The sequence below is a fragment of the Myiozetetes cayanensis genome, unplaced genomic scaffold (assembly GCF_022539395.1).
Source record: "Myiozetetes cayanensis isolate MyiCay16 unplaced genomic scaffold, myiCay2020 scf36, whole genome shotgun sequence".
NCBI classification, from domain to species: Eukaryota; Metazoa; Chordata; class Aves; order Passeriformes; family Tyrannidae; genus Myiozetetes; species Myiozetetes cayanensis.
In genome coordinates, this window is record NW_026087588.1 from 815,457 (window position 1) to 830,968 (window position 15,512).

Below are 15,512 nucleotides of genomic sequence, written 5' to 3' on the forward strand. Positions count from 1 at the left end.
TGCTCTTTGTATTGTCCCCTAAACAGTCAAAGTGAAGTTGCAGGAGATAATGTACAATTATGCTGTCACTAAAGTTTGTGGAGCTGCTTGCAGGAGCTTGGGAGAGATATCCTTCCAGGCACGGTGAGGCTGCACATTCCCATATCTGTCGTGCTTCAAAACAGGCTGAAAACTGCATTTCACTGTGTGTGTGGGAGACTGTCTGATATTTGGGAGTGACATGTCCTCACTGTCCTCTCCAGCAATGAAAGCGTGTAGGATGTTGTGACTGCAGCGTCCAGAGGACCAAGGAGATCCTGGTAACTCCCATGCCTGCTTTCAGGATGACTCAAAAGCATCCAGTACCATCCTAAGGGTATGGCAACACATGTCCTGCTCCTCTAGCTGATGTGGGTTTTCTTTGCTGTGGAGACCTTGGGGATCCCATCTTGCTTGGCTCCTCCTCGCGCAGGGACCAGATCTGGGATGCAGCCTTGAGTGGGAGGAGTTCTTGGGCATAGGAATGAGGGGTTTTGCACACTGGTGTGGTTTTGGAGAGAAGACCCTTCTCTCATCACTCACCATGTTTTCTGGTTTAGTTGCTGACAAGTTCTGAGGAGGACTCTGGTGACACCAGAGTGGAGGTGAGGCTGTGACCTTTTGCAGCCTTGGGGACAGGCTCCCTTTGCCTCTTTTGTGAGTGATGTCCCTATTTAGGGATAAATAATATTTTTGTTCTATTTATTATTCATTTCTCCCATTTAATATGGGAGAAATTTAATATTTAAACTTAATATTTAAACTTGGTCAAAGTTTAAATCCCCCACTTTGGAAGAGCCAGAGCTGGGAGAGCTGCTGAGCCTGAGGCAGTAGCTGTCCTGTTGCTGCTGGGATGGATTAACCTCTTCCTTGCCAAGAGTCTCTCCTGATGGCTGCTCAAGGTGGAACAAGGAAGGTTCTGGGTGGCTGGTGCAACAGTCTGAGGATGCATTAGTTTAACATCCACGTGGAGTTGTAGTAGATGTCACTTGCTACAGTGAGGAGCTGGGATTGCTGACCCACAAGGGCTCTCCCACTTCTTAATTTTCCCCCTCTGCGAAGGCAAAATCCACTCGCTCTTGGCAGACCCCTTTGTGCAGAGCATGGAGCCAGACTAATGCCTGGTGGGATTGGGTTGAAGCCTCTTCTCAGCTGTGCAGTGCCAGAGGGTTGGGAAGGCCTTGCAGAGAGGGGTTCCTCTGCCCCATATTATCATGGTCAAGCTTCTTGGGGCTCTGCTAAACCTTGTTCTCTCCTTCTCCCAGGGCAGAAAGCTGATCTGCTCACATATGGGAGGAAAGCTGGGCTCCAAACACTGGCTCCTGGTAGCAAAAATGAAGCTGCTGGGCAGGAGTGAGAGGAGATGACGGAGCCCGGAGGAGTGGTGGGTAAGAAAAGCCTTCTGTTGCCAAGCAGGGTAGTTTTATTGCAAGTCTTAATGGTATTTACTATGTTTTCCAAGAGCCCCAGAGCCAGATTTCATGTAGTTCAGCTGTCATTAAAAAGCAAATGTACATTTCTGGCTCTCCTGGCCTTGTTGACACCCTGGAAAATGAGATTCTGGCGTGTCAAAGAGCCAACAGGCAAATACCCACTCCCCAAAGTGTGCTGTCTTCAGATCCCAGAGCAAAACCTGGCACTTTGGGAAGCTGTGCTTGGGTTCATTGGTACTGAACATCTGCCCAAATTCTTCCTGGCTTGTTCAGGCTGTCTCTGAGACCCACAAGGCTTGGCCTGAAAATCTATTATTCAGTGGCATTGATCTTGGTGGTAGTGAGCTGTTCCATTGAATTGTTCTCTCTTTGTTTCCCTGGGCATTTTCAGTCATTGTTTGATGTGTAAGCCTGTCCTTGCTGGTCTAGCCTTACTGAGAGTCTCCCCAGGGTGGGGAGGGAGGGGGTCTCCCGTACTGGCATGGCTGGATGCGGCTGGGAAGCATCTCCAAGAAGGGTACAGGGAGGGGAACATTCCGCCATCAAACCCGTAGGCAGTGCTGCACGTACCAGCCTTTCTGCTGCCAGGAGAAGAATAGTGGGACTGTAAGTATGTGGCTTTTCCCAAGGGATGTGGGGCAGGGGGACGTCCCGGGCAGCAGGCACAGGGAGCCTGAGGCCACCGCTGGGCAGTGGGAGAAGCCTTTGCCTGACAAGGCCGTGCCTGCTCTTGCCTTCTCTATTTTTTTTCACCCCTGGTTCCATTAAGATAATTAAATGAGAGGTTACGATTGCGGGTGGGGGAAGGAGAAGTGTCAGCCAGCCCTCCCTGGGTGGGGTCCCCGTACCTTCCTTCCGCCCGCAAGTGCCACCTCTGAGCAGCATCCGGCCTCGTTCCCCTTTCTGCTTTATTTATGAATAAATAATCGCCGCGGCGGAGAATAAATCAAGCGGCTGTGGCCGCGCTGGCGCTTCCAGGCGGCTCGTTCCTCTCCCTTTATCCAGCTCTGAGCGGTGCCTGGCAAAGCGTGCAGCGTTCTTCCCCCTTCCCTCCCGCTCCCCATTGTCCTCCCCAGTGCTAGCCTGCAGACCTGCCCCCTCCTTTAATTCCCTGCTGGGGGCTGCTGTCCCAGGCCACACAAGTGAAAGCATTCCCGACGCTGAACAAGGTTCCCCCGGGGAGGGTGGGCAGTGGGAACGGCACAGGGGAGCCATTTGCTATTCCTTACAGATTCAGGCAGCTGAACTCTCTGAGAGAAAATTTGCTCTGGGATGGTTTTGTGGTTTTCCTCCCCTTGCTCGTGGTGTATTGAAAGACGCTGGGAACACCAAGTGGGAGGTGTGTGCAGGGATGCTCTGCAGCACATGGCAGGGCTTCGGTGCACACAAGTGGAGGTTTACTGTCCTTTCTCCCTCAAAGGCGACAGCTATTTGTAAGGACATATTTCCTGTTTTATATCAGTTGAGATCAGTGGCCGGGGCTGTTGTTCTGGACACGTGGTGGTGTGGAGATTCTATTTTTTTTTTTTCCAGTGCAAACACACCTTCTGACAGCACTGGGCTGAACAACAAGGAGCAAAACTTTTCCCTGACCTGTCTGTACCTACACAGAGATGAGAGGATGGATCTGAGGATATTGGGAGCAGGCTGGGATGCTGGAGACTCAGTCAGGGATTTGTTGTATTTCTCGGCCTGCTGTTAATCTCTATTTTGCTCCAAGCAGAGCTTGTCAGTGCCCAGCATCCCTCACACACACTGCCCTGAGGAAGCACTGAGCACGCTGCCAGCAGGGCCAGTGTTAAATCCTTTTCCTGCTGGGTTTTTCCCAGGCCTGTTGATGGGACTGTTCAGTGCAGGTGCCTCTCCGTCCTACGTGAGGTTTACCAGACATGTGACACACCAGGCCCAGAGCAGAGGAGGGGTGTAAGGGTGTCCCTCGGGCAGCAGAGGATGTTTGCATCCCGTCCCCTTTCCATGGGCTATTCCACATCCCAGCTGCTACCCTAGCTCTGTTCTCTTCTGCACTAACTCCAAATGAGTGAAAGAAGAAAACAGGGTGAAAGAAAACGGGTGAAGAAATAAATAGGATTGGGAGATTTGTAAGAAATAAATGGGATTGGGAGGTATGTACGAGAGAACTAGAGAGGGACTTTTGGACAAGGGCCTGGAGTGACAGGACAAGGGGGAATGGCTTTCCACTGCCAGAGGGCAGGGTTAGGTGGGATATGGGGAAGCAATTCTTGGCTGTGAGGATGGTGAGGCCCTGGCACAGGTTGCCCAGAGAAGCTGTGGCTGCCCCATCCCCTGGAAGTGTCCAAGGCCAGGAGCAACATGGTCTAGTGGAAGGTCCTTAAGGTCTCTTCCAACACAAACGTTCTGGGATTCTGTGATTTGAGAGCTGAAAAGGTATTGTGTAAGGCCATGTCACATGAGGCAGATGAGCTGCTGGCTGTCCTCCCTGGGTTCCCTGGGTACATGTTCCTCCCCGGAACATGTAGCATCCTTTAATGGACTAGTGACTGCTCCAAGTGCCATAGAATGTGGGGAATAGAGCCAGGAAAGGAGCTCTGCAACAGAAGAAAGGACATGTGGAGGCTATTGCACCACAGCTAAGGGATATTTACCATTTTGTGGGAAGTGAGGTCTCAACAGCAAGGAACAGGTCTCTCCGAAAGCTGGACTTGCTTCTCCAGCTGTAGCACAGCCACCTGCCAGGCTGGAGCAGCAGCTGGGGTTTATATGGGGCTTGATCCAGCAGTGGCTTTGTGGGTCAAACCCAACTGGGACCTTATCAGAGCAGCTGCTTGCACCTCTGCAAGCAGGAGAAAGATACTTGTCTTAAATATTTATCCCTGCTCAGGGGCTTTGGGTGTAATTTTGCATTTCTGTATGAACTTTGATACCAGTAGATGGTGTTCTCTGGGAGTTGTATCTAAATCTAGAAACACTCTGCATCTTTTTCTCTCTCTCTTTTTTTTTTTTTTTTTTTTTTTTTTTAAAACACTCAGCCAATCAGTTTTGGGTGAAGTTCTGTGCCTCATTAGTCTTCAGCTTCAGGAAACATGAGAAATGCATGATGTCATCAATTGTGTACCATCACATGCTTTTGAAATGCCATCAGACTTGCTAAATATTCAGTGTATATTTTCTGTCTCAACAGACTGTGTTGGCTGAAACTGCTTATGCAAATGAAAAGCTGTACCTCTTCAATAGGTTGTTATGAGCTGATCCTGAATAATTGGGGTTGAGCGGAGCAGTAGGTGGGAAAAGTCAGCAAAGGCAATAATTAATCAAGTGGCTTCACGTCTAGCCTGGATGTGGAACCCAGAAAACCCTCTCTGAAGACAGGACATTCATTCCTAAGGATTGCAGGAGCTCCAGTTGTGCAAAAACCTCCTTTTTTTAGGTTTTGCCCAGCAACTCCCAAGGGAAGCCTGTTAGAAAGTCTTTTCTCCCCTGAGCCTCTTAGCATGTATTCCTAAACTCAGCTTATATTAATTCACAACTGCTTTGTTCATCGACTGAAATGGCTCTTTTTCACCCTATTTTCCTCCCTTCCTTTTTTTCCTCCTCCAGTCTTCTATGTATTTCTAGACCCCAAGCATGTCCCTTCTTGGCTTTTGTTTTGCTAGACTAAGTGAGCTGAGCTCTTTTCATCTCTTCTCAAAAGGCAAAGCTCTCTGTTTCTTCTGTATCACCCTTTATTTTTTGCAGGTCTTTTTGATCTAAAGTGGACCCAGTCTCCTAAATCACAGCTTTGAAAGATGACAGAGCCATTCCATGGAGATAGTGGGTGCTGGAAGGGTGGGTGTGAGAGCAAGGAGCCCACGTTCCAACCATGATGAACAAGCCCCAGAGGGAAGCACAGCACTGCCAGAAACAAGCAGCAAGAAACTCATTTCATTCTCAGGCAAGTGTCTGATAAAGGAAGATTTTTTTTTTCCCCCCTGTTGTAAAACAGGGTATATGCAAAAAAATGCAGAATGGATTTATCCAGGTGATTGTTAAGAGTTAATCGATAATATAACACTTTTCTCGTTATTATGAGAAATTAGCTGATTAGAAACTTGATTAGTGGGAAGATTTTTCATGACTATAATTAAAGCACTGCATGGCTTCTTGTGTAATTGATATTTAATGGTTACATGGAAAGCTGGTTGTCTATAAGAAACAGTGTTGGGTTGATTTTTTTTTTCCATTGTTCGCCTGTGGATTGGGCAGAGGAGGGGCCAAGTGGCTCACCTAGTCAGGGGGAAGGAGGGAGAAGAGGATGAGATGCAACTGCTCAGGACCTAGAGAGGTGGGAAAATATCAATGTTTTGTAGCCATGTGTGGGATAAAAGAGCTGGATGGGGGTCTATAAGGAGGAAAGGTAGTGGGATTTTGTTCTGAGAACAGAGGTCTCATTAGTCTAAGCTTCAAAGAACCAAAAAACTATCCAACTCAGAAACAATAACCCAACTTCTCTTGGAGGGTGATATGAGAGCAGGGATTTATCCGTTTGATGTCCTCTGTGTGAGAAGCTAAAAGACACAAGGTAAAGGTATGATGATGCTTCTCCTGGTGTCCTGTTCCAGCTCTGGCATCAATGTCAGGGAGGTACCTTTGTGTTTGTCCTGGAGGAACAGTCTTTCTGGGCTTTGTCTATAAAGTTTTGGAGTGTTTCCCAAGAGAGGCAGTGGAGCCTCTGCAATGTTGGATGCTTTATCTGCAAGATCTGCTCCAGCCCAATCAGCCTGATGGGAAAGAACTACCTGTCTTGTGATCCTGGGGTATCAGAGTCCACAATCCCAGTGGTCTACCCTGGCCTAAAGGTCTGTTAACTCTTCAGTTAAAACTGGTGAGTTGAATCCCACAGAATCACAGGATGGGCCAGGCTGGAAGGGACCACAGGGTTCACCTGGTCCCACCTCCCTGCTCCAGCAGGGTCATCCCAGAGTACATGGATTGCATCCAGCTGGCTCTGGAATACCCCCAGTAAGGGAGACTCCACTCCCTGTCTGGTCTCTGTTCAGTGCTGGGGCACTGCACAGCAAGAAGTTCCTGGTCATTAGTTCCTGCCCGTTCCTCCTGTCCTCATATCCCAGTCCCTTTGCCTTGTAGCTCCTCTGACAGTGTTCATGGCCAGTGTGATAAAGGCCTGGTCCTGTGCCAACTGTATCAGTTTTTGGGCAACTCTGTAGGATATGAAGACATACAATGGGGATACAGACACTGCCAAGTGTCTACATATGTGTTTTCAGACTGTAGCTCATATTGTGCTTTGTAATTAGATTACTGGGACATTCCAGTGCCTGAAGAAAAACAGAGAGAGACAAGTTACAAGAGCCTGGAGTGACGGGGCAAGGGGGAAAGGCTTCAAACTGACAGAGGGTAGGTTTAGATTGGATATTAGGAAGAAATTTTTCCCTGTGAGGGTGGGGAGGCCCTGGCACAGGTTGCCCAGAGAAGCTGTGGCTGCCCCATCCCTGGAAGTGTCCAAGGCCAGGTTGGACGGGGCTTGGGGCAACCTGGGCTAGTGGAAGGTGTCCCTGCCCATGGCAGGGTGTGGAATGAGAGGAGCTTGAAGGTCCCTTTCAATCCAGCCCCTTCTAGGATTCTATGACATGCTCTGTTCATCTCCTCCGCTGATGAGATGATGTTTGGTCCTAAGCACCGTGTCCTCTGTCCCTTTTAGTTAGCAGCATTAATCCAGAGTTTCTTCCCTGATGGAGAGCTACAGCCCTCACTGCAGGGACGCTGCAAGTGATTGTGCCAGTGTATGAACACGAGGCTGCTCCTTTGGAAAAGCAGCTCTCTGAATTTCCACACATCCCAAACTTTGTCCTTGTGTCAGCCAGCATGGGCAACAGCTGTGATGGGAGGTTGGGGCTGGGCTGGGTTTGGCAGGGAGGCTGCAGGCAGCCTTCCAGCCCTCAACCTGGCAGCAGCCATGCAGGGAGGTTGCACTCGGGCTTGTCCCCCATTGGGTGCTGTGCTCTGCTCCCCCACATCAATCTGCCCCTGGCTGTCAGGACTGTGGCTCGCTCTGGGTGTGTATTTGGCCAACGAATGTCACACCACCCCAAGCAAATCCACAAATCTAATAACAATCAACCCCACTGCTGATGCATTATTAACATTTGGGTTTGTTTTCCTTTTCCTGCGAGGAGAAGTGTTTGAAGGTGGGTAGATGGTGCTAAATTGTGTTTATTGCACGCCTGCTGAATATATAACGTCTGTGTGACCTCCCTGAAGAGTTAGACAGGCCTTTGCACAACATAATAATTCTCAAGCACTCAGAAATGCATACAAATGCTCTGGTGCAATAAGAGGAATTCTAGACCTCACATGCTAGGTGATGAATGCTGCTGGGGGGCCCAGCAACTGCCCAGATCCACAAGAGAAGACCTCTCCTGTTTTGTCCAACAGCAAAATGTTAGTGAATTCTTCTGGAATGGCCGAGGAATTGGTGGTAGGTTTTAAAAGCTGATAGCCCTGATGGCTTTGGAGGGAGATGCTCTGGAAATCCTTGATGGCACAGGCCAATCTGCAGCCTCTTTTTACCTTGTAGTCAGCCAAACAGCAAGAAAGCCTCAGCACGCAAAGTTTTCTTGTGGTTTTTATTCTAAAGGAAGGCAGTGGAATGTGTGGGATATGCCAAATCTGCTTTGTTAGGATTCCATTAAATGCCTTTTCTCTGATTGTAAACCAGAAATGTTTTCACTCTCTCTTCAGATGATGTTCTTTGAAAGGTAAACTCCACCAAACAAACACTTGTAGCCTGAAGTACCATCTCAGGGTGCTGACTTGTTATTTTGGTAGAGGAAACTTAAATGTCTCAATTCAAGTTAGGAGATGGCAGAAGTTTTGAGGGTTGTGGTGTATGATTTGGATTCCAAAATGTGTGTTTCTGGGAAAGCATGGAGCCTCCTTCCAGGGATGGAGCTCCAAAGGATGGAGCTTCTGCAGCTCTTTCCATGGGAAAACTGGGAAGGGAAGCTTTGCTATACTGTAACTGTGTGTCATCCAGTGAATCACATGGAAAAGACCCCATGGAGAAACAGACCCTTTGGACTGAAACTGGGTCTTAGATAAGAGTTACTGATAAAACTTTTGGCAAATTGAGGCTGTCTATACCTACAATAAGACACTAAGTCAGAGCATCTGAAGGAGGGAATGAAGATGGGGAAGAGCCTTGATTTGAAGCCCAGTAAGGACACTGAGGGCACTTGGTGTGTTCAGCTGGACAAGACAAGACTGAGGGGAGACCTCACTGTAGTTCCAGTTTCCTAGGCAGGGGCAGAGGAGGGGCAGGACTGAGCTCTGCTCTGGGGGGACCAGGGACAGCACCCAGGGAATGGCTGGAGCTGTGTTAGGGCAGGGTCAGGTTGGATCTCAGGAAAAGGTTCTTCCCCCAGAGGGTGGTTGGCACTGAACAGGCTCCCTGGGGCCGTGGGCACAGCCCCAAGGCTGCCAGAGCTCCAGGAGGGTTTGGATGATCCTCTGGGGCACAGGGGGTGACTCTTGGGGCTGGGCCTGTGCAGGGCTGAGGGTTGGACTGGATGGTCCTTGTGGGTGCCTTCCAGCTCAGCATATCCTGTGATTCACCCCTCCCTGTCTGGCATCACCACAAGAGCTCACTCTTCCTGTCATTGCCTGGCTGAGGGACCATTTCCACACCATGGAGTTTGCTCCTTGGCTAATCTTATTTGGATAGCAGCAGACTTTGGCAGCCACTTCCTCTCTTTGCTTTGCTAACATCAGCACAGTTTCATTATTACTTACTCTGGAGTTTATGCTCAGACAAGATCAGGCCGCAGCTTGCAGCTGAAACGGGTCAGAATCCCATGTTTGCCAAAGCTTGGCTTGGGAAGGCAGCTTTGCAGGAGAGAAACTTGGCTGAAATAGCCCTGAGACTAACTGCAGTTGTATATAAACGTGTCACCTGTAGAACAGCCTGACAGTGTGTGTGCAAGTGCCAAGAGCCAGGGGTACAAATCTCCCTCCTGGTGTTGGCTTGTGTCTGGCTGCCAGCGCTGCAGGAGCTCTGACTGGAGAAACCCTGGCTATGGAAATCTCTCCTGCTCCAAGCCCTCAGCCAGCTATCCATCAGTTACTGATGAGAAACAGGTTCAGAGGTCTCCCTAAAATACTTACCAGGAGCTTGTGTCTCCCACAGAAACCTGATGGAGTGCAGCTCAGCAGACCTGGGTGAGTTGGCGGGACTGGTTGTCTCCCTGCTGCTGCTCTTATTTATTGCTGTGGTCTCCTGCAGTATGTGCTTGGTGCTGGGGGACAGAGAGCCATTAAAGCCTTTTGAAGAAGAGCAGGAGGAACTGGAGAACTTACAAAGCTGGGCTCAAAATGGCTCTCCAAGATGTGGTTTGCAGTTCTTGCAGTGAGCTTCCCCTGTGTTTGTTGCTTACCTTGATCATGTTCTTCCAGTGTTTTCCCCCTTGTTTTTGGGTTCAGTCCATGGACAAGAGAGTTCTGATCCAAAGTCCAGATGTTGGAGAGCAAGTGTGTTGCCCTGAGATGGCCCTGAGGGCTCATCCAGGTACTTGAATTACTACTCTGTGATGAATTGCCATGAGCCACTCTGTGCATCTACTCATATTTCCATGGCAAATGGGAGGTTATTCAGCTTCATTGCCTTGCACATGGTCATGGCTGGGCTGTGGGTGCCTGTAAATCCAGTGAAGTGTGTGTGTGTTTGCTGTGCTATCACTTTTTAAGGGCCAGCCCAGAACAAACTGAGGACTTCCTTTGAGGACTGTGGGAGGGCCAGGCCAGCCTGGCTGGCTCTTTGCTCCCAGCACAGCCATGCTCACTTGTGCTTTGGCAATGAGAAAGAAATTTCTTGCTGATTACAAAAGGACAAGAGGGAAGAATGAATTAATTAAAAAGATTAAAAAAAAGTCCAGCTACTTTTCATTTTCCAAAGTGCCCATTTTCTTAACTGTTCCTCTAAATGATCATCTCTTTGGATTTATTCTGTTTCCTCAATGCTGTTGTTGTTCTGTGTATTCCATGTCACTCAGCAAATGTCTCCCATCTCCTTCCAGCCAACTTGCACAATACACTACAATTACATAATTACGCTGTTGTAATCAAATAATTAAGTTGCACATTAAACATGCATTAGGGCTTACAAAGGAAGGAGCTTCAGACACGGGCACAGAATAGGAGGGAGTGAGCCAGTCAGTGTTGGTGCTAATTGCATCCTTTCTAATGGCTCAGGGACTCCAGGTTTTTGGTCTCAGGTGGCAAAATGGCAGTGGACTGAGACTGCTGAGTTTTAAATAAGCAGGCAGGCTTAGTGAGCAGACTTCCCTCTGGAGGGAAACAAGACTCAGTGACCAAACACACGCAGAAAGAAAAAGGGAATAATTGTGAAGCCTATTGGATTCAAGTCTACTGAAACCTGCTTTAGTTGAAGCTCAGAATCAGCTCTTTGAGGAGGAGGAGGACACCTGTCCCTTGCCATCGTGGGACTCAGCTGGTCTAGCAGGAGAAGGTTGTGAAGTCTTTGGGATGTCAGTGTTTTAGCAGTGGGGTTGGGATGTCTTTGGGATGTCATTAGTTTAGCATTAGTACTAGAGGAGTGAATGAGTCTGTGACTAAGTTATAGATATGGGTGTTTCCCCCATTTTTTTGTTTGCTGGTATAGGAAAAATACCACCAAACAGATCCAGATCTTTGTCCTGGCCTCATCCTGCCTCTAATTTGCTGCCACTCAGAGACTCAGGTGGCAGCTTAGGACCCACTGCTCCTAATTCAAACCCTGCAGGATGAGGTCTAGCACAAAAGATGGCCCTGGTCTATTCATGCCACATCTAAACAGCAAAAATCTGCTTTTTGGTACAAATTTGGGTGGATTTCTCAAAGGATTCTGTGTGAGTATTGGGTGAAACAGCTCTGAATCCTCTCATGGCTGATGTCTCCCATAGCTGGGACATGGCAGAAGAAGCTGAGGTGACACAGTTGCTTCCCACCAGGTTTTACAACAAGTGGTTTTACAACGTACACACTTCATCTGCATCTCTGCAGCAGTGGCTATGATCCAGGGAACGTAGAGATCAAATTGAAACAGAAATTGCAGGCCTGGAGGAAGGACTCTCTGGAGAGCAAGAGTAAATCTGTGTCCAGTTTGATATGCCAGGATAAAAGGGTCTGCGTGGTAGGTCTTTGCAAGTAGGAACACGGTCCCCTCCTAAAATCTTTGGTTATTGAGTCTCTAAGAATTTCTTTTTTTAACGGGAACTTTAATCTTACAATTAAAAGCCAATGTTTGTGCTCAGTAATTGCACAGAGGGGAAAAGGAATGTTCTCTGATGCATGAATAAGCACTAGGAGGAGAAAAGTGTTTATAAATCAGGAAACACGGGGAGTTGCAGCAGCATGGAAGTGACCTGAAGGCTGGTGTGTCTTTGGCCTCTTGGGGAACTGGAGTGGCTGAGGCAGCAGAAGGCAGCTGAGAAGGAAGGAGCAGCCATGGGGGTCCATCAAACCACTGGCCATCGCTCTGGTACCGCTCCCATCACTCTGGACCAGCTGTTCAGGCCCTGGGGATGTGCAGAGCCCTCCTGGCTTTCTCACCATGCTGCTGTTGTGTCTTACAGTCTGTTCCAGAGATCTGTGCTCCCTCTACGTTCCCAGAGCTGTCCTTGTTCCGTCACACAACCCACACCTACCACACCTACCCAACCCACACAACCCAATCCCAGGTAATCTTCCACCTCAGCGCAGAACAAGTTCACAGCAGCATCTCCACTCCATGGGTTGGGAAGTGGAGAGGAAAACACGGAGCAGAAATACAGAAACTTCTCTTCAGCCACAGTTCAGCACCATATTTCCCCCTGAATCTTGAGAAGAAAACATGATCCTGAAGAATTTTTTTCAAATCCCTGCTTTGAGCACATGTACATGCACTTAAATAAAAAAAATGCTTCAGAGAAAGCTCTTTGCTGTATTAAATCTGATTGACTGGGTTCCTGTAGCATGCATAGACTTCACGAAATATAAATGGTGCAGGTTAGATAAGATGGTGTTTAAGAGGGGAAAAAAACCGCCCAACTATAGAAAGAAGATGCAATTTGATGAGCAGATCCAAGGCTGTAAGTGGAGATTGAATGGGCTATAAACAATTTAAGGCTTGGGAGAAGGCCGGTGCTGCTGGGGATGCATTTGTAGCCCAGTGTGCTGGCTCTCTAACCCACCTGGAAGAAGGAGTAAAAATTCTGGGAAGGGTGATCTTTCACACTGAGTCCTCATCACGTCATCTTCAAAGATTTCTGAGCATCTCCGTATCCATCTAATGCTGTATATATACTTAAAAGAAAATAAATCTATATGTATGTACCTGCTAAAACATCAGAACTGTGGATTTATTCAGCCATCCTGCTCCTGTTGTCTGTGCATCTGTCTTGTTTAAATCTTGTTCTCTCTGTTTTGTCCACACTAGGTGAATAGGAGATACCTGAGTGAACTCCCAAAGCACCTCTGGGTCTTACAGCTTTAAAGTGTGGCTTTAAAAACAGCACTTCCAACCAGCTCCTCATGGATCTGCTTCCACAGGTTTGTGTTTTACAACACAAATTAAGAATTTCTGAGGTTTTTTTCTGGGTGCATGAATACATTGCTTGGCTGCTTTGAGGTTCCTGTACTGCTGACTGGAGAGGGGTGCTCGAGGCTCTTATGAGTATTCATGTTTCCCTACAGCTTTGGTTCTGGGACTGGAGTGTTTATATAACGCCTGCTAAAGCAAAGAGGGATTCTGAGGAGAAAGGAAAAAGAAAAGCCTGGGAGGTAAATGTTGGATGTACTCTGAGGCCATGAAATAAGCCCAACTCCCATCCTTAGGCTTTTTGGATAGTGAGGAATGGGACTGGATTCCCATGGGGTGACTGTGGAGATGTCCATGGGGACAGATCTTCATGTTTTTGCTGTCTGAAATATTCATGAACTTCTGACTTCTTGAGAGTTTCCTTGCCAGACAGAACCCCCTCCAGCAAACAGTTAATAATTGTCTGGCACTTGGAACCACGGGCACTCACAACACGTACAAATTTGCAATACCAGAACCCTTTGCAGAGCAGAATTTCTGGTTACTTGAAGGCTTTTGCGCCCCTCTGTAAATCTGTGTGAACAAACATTTTTCTTGCTGTTCTTTATTTTCTCCCCTGATTTCTAACCCTTCTCCCCATTTGTTTTATGTCCCTGTCCTTCACCAGAATGACAACACCTCCTAATATAGCCTGGGCTACCAATTCTCTTCTTTGCTCTTTACTCCTTTTTCCAGGACATTAATGAAGAGGTGACAAAAGATGGGTCTGAGTGATCTCTGCTGAACCCCATCAGGCACGTCTCCCCATCTTGACACTCTGCTGTTTATCACTTTGCCTGGTTTATGGGTCTTTCCTCCCTTTCTGAAGCACACACCTTTTCTCATGTCCAAGTTGATTTGAAAGGAGCACCAGAGTGATCTTTCCTGGGAGGCTGGATCAGACATCTTTCTGAAGCTGAAATACAGTTTTCTACCTCATTTGGATGGAAGGCCAGAGCACATTGACTGGGTAGGGGCTGAAAAATCAGTGTTTTTGTTATTTCAGGCCATGTTTGTTGTGGAACCTGCTGAGGAGAGCTCAGCCCTGGGAAGCTTTTATGGCACATGTGCCCATCCTGGTGATCTCTGCTCTCAGTGAGTGGCCCTGACAGCAGCTCTGCGTCTTGGTCAAGTAAACCTGCTCCTCCCTGGACAGAAGCAGCAAAGAGAGGCTTGATAGGGACAGGCAGCCCTGCTCCTTGATGTCCCTATCACAGGGATGGGCTGTCTGGGTGGGGTGGGAGGTGGAGAACCTCTGTGTCCTACAGAGGTTCTCCCCCAAGGTGCAGTGGGGGGGTGAGTTGAAGGTTTTTGAGCAAAGAATGCTAAGAGAAAAGGTTGTAACACAGTGTTATCCACCCATCACATCCCAGCTGAGGGCCTCATTCCTTGAGGGACCCGGTCTGTGACCATCCTGTGCCTGGACAGGCGCCTGGGGGTGTGATTGCCATGAGCGAGGTGAGAGCAGGGCGATAAATTCCAGAGGACAGGTTTCAAAAGGAAGCCTGTGTTGGCTTTCCTCCCCTCCCTTGACTGGGACAAGGCTTGGGCACTGGGAGGAAGGCCTTGCCTGTCCCTCCTCAGGCCCAGCAGGATGTCCCAGTGCTCCAGAGCGGCCTCTGCTCATGCACTGGCAGAGCCAGACTTTACCTTATGGCATCTGCTTACTTTTCCCTCCTGCTTAATCGGTTCTGTTAATTTATTGTGGACAGGAGCTTGTTCTGCCAAGTGCTAATTGCAAAGGTTATTGTTTCTGCCCTTCTCAGAGCACAGCAGGAAACCCTACAATTCCATCACATGAGAAACAAGGTAAAAAAAACCCGAAGTTTTTGGGCTGGATGTGAGCCTATCGTCCCATGCAGTGTGTATGCCACAGAGCAGGGGCTGCCCTGCTGTTTCCTTCCCACTGCAGAGGGAAACCTCCTGTCCCTGGGATGGGGGATTGAGTTCCTCCTTATCATCATGAAATATGTGCTTGAGCACAGGTGTCCTTCATCCTCTGAGCTCTGGAGTTTGCAGGTAAGGCTTCCAAAGGCTGGAAGCTGGTGAGGGAATGCCATCCCCTGTGAGGATATTCCTCCTGTCCCTGGGCATGTCTGGCACATCTTTCCAAGGAGCAAGCCTGGGCTGGTACAAGCTTGTCCCCAGCTCTGGTTTCTCAGGGTGTCTAACTGTCTCCACTCTGTGGGTGATACGCTGTTGTTCCTAGGGTGGCTGAGCTGGCCACAGTCCTTTTCTTGATGAAGGGAGACAGGCACACTCTAATCTGGGAGGTTTCTCCTAGGTGCAGAAGTCTGCTTCCTTGGGTGAAGTGGGATGTCTCCAAAGCCAGGCTCCTTCCCTGCAGGGAGAGGAAGAACCACTGCTGCTGGGCCATCTGCTGACAGGGCTTCAGCGTCTGCCTGGATCAACAGATTTCATGGTGGGCACCAGCCCCTTCCCCAAGTACCTGGCACTGCAGTTGTGTTGGGGTT

The 15,512-nt window shown here is 48.6% G+C and overlaps 1 long non-coding RNA gene across 1 annotated transcript; it reads left to right on the top strand.

Annotated features, from left to right (window-relative positions):
• The first annotated feature begins 240 nt into the window (after positions 1-240).
• On the top strand, positions 241-5,355 carry LOC126646624 (uncharacterized). Its single transcript, XR_007630346.1, has 3 exons — positions 241-355; positions 1,284-1,406; positions 5,166-5,355. It is a non-coding gene; the product is annotated as an uncharacterized LOC126646624 (long non-coding RNA).
• Positions 5,356-15,512: the final 10,157 nt, after the last annotated feature.